This window comes from Eschrichtius robustus, chromosome 21 (assembly GCF_028021215.1).
Source record: "Eschrichtius robustus isolate mEscRob2 chromosome 21, mEscRob2.pri, whole genome shotgun sequence".
NCBI classification, from domain to species: Eukaryota; Metazoa; Chordata; class Mammalia; order Artiodactyla; family Eschrichtiidae; genus Eschrichtius; species Eschrichtius robustus.
The window spans coordinates 21,720,416-21,724,735 of NC_090844.1; the positions used below are offsets into that span (position 1 = coordinate 21,720,416).

The following is a 4,320-nucleotide window of genomic DNA, read 5'->3' on the forward strand; positions in this document are numbered from 1 at the left end:
ACTGTCTCTGTAGTTTTGCCTATCCAGATGTCATAATTGGAATTATACAGTATTTAGCCTTTTCAGACTGGTTTATTGACTTAGCAATTATGCACTTAAGGTTCCTCCATGTCTTCTTGTGGCTCCATAGATATTTTCATCACGGAATAATATTCCATTGTATGGACAGACCGTTTATCCATTCACCTACTGAAGGACATCTTGGTTATTTGCAAATTTGGGATGTTTGTGTTACAAACATGCACGTGCAGGTTTTTGTATGGATTTGCCTGTTAATTTTTCAGTGCTCGCCGACACAAGCGTGGTCTAATGAGAGCAGACTTGTGGATGCTGTTTATTTTCAGCATCCATGAGATACTCACTTTGGGTCTGCTTTTCTCAACATCCTTAACACCTGTTGGGCTCTCAGCTGTCATCTCTGGCTGGCAGATAACTTCTACAGATGTATTTTCTGAAGCTCAGTTACCACTAATCACCAAAAGTTTATTAAGTTTCTTCAAGGCTGCTGTTAGAGATGAACGAGATTCCTTTGTTGACTCCACAGAAGGCTGGTATCTGCCATTGAGATTTAAAGAGAGGGAGCAGTTCCCATCCAGCAAATGCAGCAATTCCTTATTTGTTGCAGATATGTCAGTGTAACTTTCCAGGGCTATAAATCTGTAATGGGAATAAAATTACCTAAAATTTCAAATGAAGGGTCATATTTTAATGCATCTATTTCCATAAAGGGATTATCTAAGTTTTGGGTGCACCAGTGTTCTTGACATTGATATCTACTTCCACAGCCAAAGGAAGAATATTTTTCTCTGTACGTGGAAGGTCCACAGCCAATGACTGTAGCCCATCTCCTTTTATCTCAGCTTCCAAGCCAACAGATGGTTGTTGGTTCTGCTGCCTGTTTCCAGGAAGTTCATGGTCCCCTGTGTTATGTTTTTGGTCACATGGACCAATTCTGTTCGATCTCATGCTGTTGATCCCCTAGTTCTTTGTGCTGCTGGAGGATATTCATGTGACTCCAACTCTGACATTCTAGATGCCAGGCCTTTTCACTTAGAGACATCTGTGGTCAATGCATCATGGTAGTTGTGACAGAAAAGCTAGCTTCCTTTCTTGTGTGAGGATGGAATTTGAGACCCTGGGTGTTTTTCTCAGCAGGCAGCTTGTTTAGATTATCTCAGATTCCTTTTTCTGATGAATTCGGCAGAGGCATAGCTGGACTTCAGCCTGACAGAGTATTATGCTGAAGAAATATAACCAGAAAGGCTCCTGAGAGGAAATAATGTTCTTTTTTCCCTCCATTTAACTTCATTTAAAAATCAATATGGTGGGTATATACCCCAAAGAATTGAAAGCAAGGGCTCGTAGAGAGATTTGCACACCCATGTTCACAGCAGCATTATTCACAATTGCCAAAGGCAGAAGCAACTCAAGTATCCATTTAGTAATGAATGGGTAAACATAATGTGTATATACATACAGAAGAATACTATTCAGCCTTAAAAAGAAGTAAAACTCGGATACATGCTACAACATGGATGAACTTTGAGGACATTTTGCTAAATGAAATAAGCCAGTCACAAAAGGACAAATACTGTGTGATTCCAGTAATGTACCTAGAGTAGTCAAATTCATAGAGACAGGAAGTAGGAATGGTGGTTGCCAGGAGCTGGGAGGAGAGGTGAATGGGGAGTTACTGTTTAATAGGTATAATTTCAGCTTTGAAAAATGATAAATGTTCTGGAGATGAATGATGGTGATGGTTGCACAACAGTATGAATGTACTTAATGCCACTGAACTATACACTTAAAAATGGTTAAAATGGTAAGTTTTACGTTATGTATATTTTACCATAGTTTTTAAAAAATCAATATTGCTATTAAGGCAGTAATACAACACAACTAGCACCTTAATCTTGGGTGACCGTAAGTCCTAGTTTGCTGGGGCAGTCCCCACTTGTGCTTCTTTTCCCCAGGGCAATCATTAATACAGGCAGACCTTGAAGATATTGTGGGTTTGGTTCCAGACCACCGCAATAAAGCAAATATTGCAATAAAGTGAATCACATGAATTTTTTGGTTTCCCAGTACAATAAAAGTTATGTTTGCAATATACTGCAGTCTGTTAAGTGTGCAATAGCATTATATATTTTAAAAATGTACATACCTTAATTAGAAAATACTTTATTGCTAAAAAATGCCAACCATCATCTGAGCCTTCAGCAAGTCTTAATCTTTTTGTAATAGTAACATCAAAGATCACTGATCACACATCACCACAGCAAATATAATAATAATGAAAAAGTTTGAAATATTGTGAGAATTATCAAAATGTGACACAAAGGCATAAAGTGAACAAATGCTGTTGGAGAAATGGAACTGATAGACTTGCTCAATGCAGGGCTGCCACAAACCTTCAAACTGTAAAAAACACAAAACCTGCAAAGTGCAATAAAATGAAGTGCAATAAAACAAGGTCTGCCTGTAGCACCCTTTTCCCTCTCAAAAGTGTCCCAGGTTGAACAATAAGTCACATGATCACGCTGGATCTATTTCATAATTGCATGAATCATTGCACTGTCATCTTCACTGGCAAATGTCTTAACATTTAGAATGCACCTGCATTTTCTAGAATTACTCTAATTACAAGCTCGATGTCCCGGAAAACATATCCGATCTTTTTTATTTTTATTTTTTAACTTAAAACAACACTCGTTTATTTGCTCACGATTCTGTTGGTTAGACGTTTGGCATGACATGGCTGAGTCTTCTGCTCAGACTCTGACGAGACTGAAATCAGGATATCAGCCAGGCTGAGCTGTCATCTAGAGGCTCTGGCGTAAAATCTGCCTCCAAGCCGATTCTTGGAATTGAATTAAATTTCTTGTGGTCATAGGACTGAAATCCTTGATCAGACTGAGGTCCCCCTTTCCTTACTTCCACCCTTAACATTTTAAAAAAATTATTGATTACTTGTTGAACATTGACTAAATACCAAAAGCAGCCCTCTTTTCTTACAAACTCCTTACTTCTTTAAACACCAAAACCCTCTTTTTTTGGCTTTTTTCTAAAAATTGAGGTAATGTTGGTTTATAACATTATGTAAGTTTCATGTGTACAATATTATATTTTGACTTCTGTATACACTACAGTGTGCTCACCACCAAAAGTTTAGTTTCTGTCACTGTACAGTTGATCCTTTTACCCATTTTGCCCTCCTCCCACCCCATAACCACTGCTGTGTTCTCTGTATACCTTTGTGTTCTTTTGGTTTGTTCGCTTATTTTGTTTTGTTCTATATTCCACATAAGAGTGAAATTATATGGTATTTGTCTTTCTCCCTCTAACTTATTTCACTTACCATAATACCTTTAAGATCCATCCATGTTGTAGTAAATGGCAAGATTTCATCTTTTTAGGGCTGAGTGATATTCCATTGTGTACATAAACCACATCTTCTTTATCCATCCATCAATGGGCACTTTGTTTCCATATCTTGGCTATTGTAAATAATACTGAAGTGAACATGGGGCTGTATATATCTTTTCGAATTAGTGTTTTCGTGTCTTGAGATAAATATCCAGGAGTGGAATTGCTGGATCATATTGTAGTTCTATTCTTAATTTTTTGAGGAATCTTCAGATTGGTTGCACCAATTTACAGTCCCACCAACAGAATATGAGGGCTCCCTTTTCTCCACATCCTTTCCAACACTTGTTATTTCTTGCCTTTTTGATAATAGCCATTCTAATGGGTGTGGAGTGATATCTCACTGTGGCTTTGTTTTGCATGTCCCTAATAATTAGTGATGTTGGACATCTTTTCATGTGCCTGTTGGCCATCTGTATGTCTTCTCTGGGAAAATGTCTATTCAGTTCCTCTGCCCATGTTTTAATTGGGTTGTTTGGGTTTTTGTTGTTGAGTTGTATAAGTTTTTCATATATTTTAGATATCAACCCCTTATTGGATATATGATTTGCAAATATCTTCTCCCGTTTGGTAGGTTGTCTTTTCATTTTGTTAATGGTTTCCTTTTGCTGTGAAGAGGGTTTTTAGTTTAATGTAGTCCCATTTGTTTAATTTTTGATTTTGTTTCCCTTGCCTGAGGAGACATATCCAGAAAGACATTGCTAAGACCAATGTCACAGAGTGTACTGGTTTCATGTCTTAAATTCAAGTGTTTAATCCATTTTGAGTTGATATTTTTGTGTATGGTATAAGACAGTAATCTAGTTTCATTCTTTTTCATGTGGCTGTCCAGTTTTTCCAAGAACATTTATTGAAGAGACTATCCTTTCTCCTTGTATGTTCTTTGCTCCTTTG

General features: G+C 37.3%; 1 pseudogene; it reads right to left on the minus strand.

Moving 5' to 3' along the window:
- Nucleotides 1–306: 306 nt before the first annotated feature.
- Nucleotides 307–966, minus strand: LOC137755866 (regulatory solute carrier protein family 1 member 1-like; annotated as a pseudogene).
- Between the last annotated feature and the right edge of the window lie 3,354 nt (nt 967–4,320).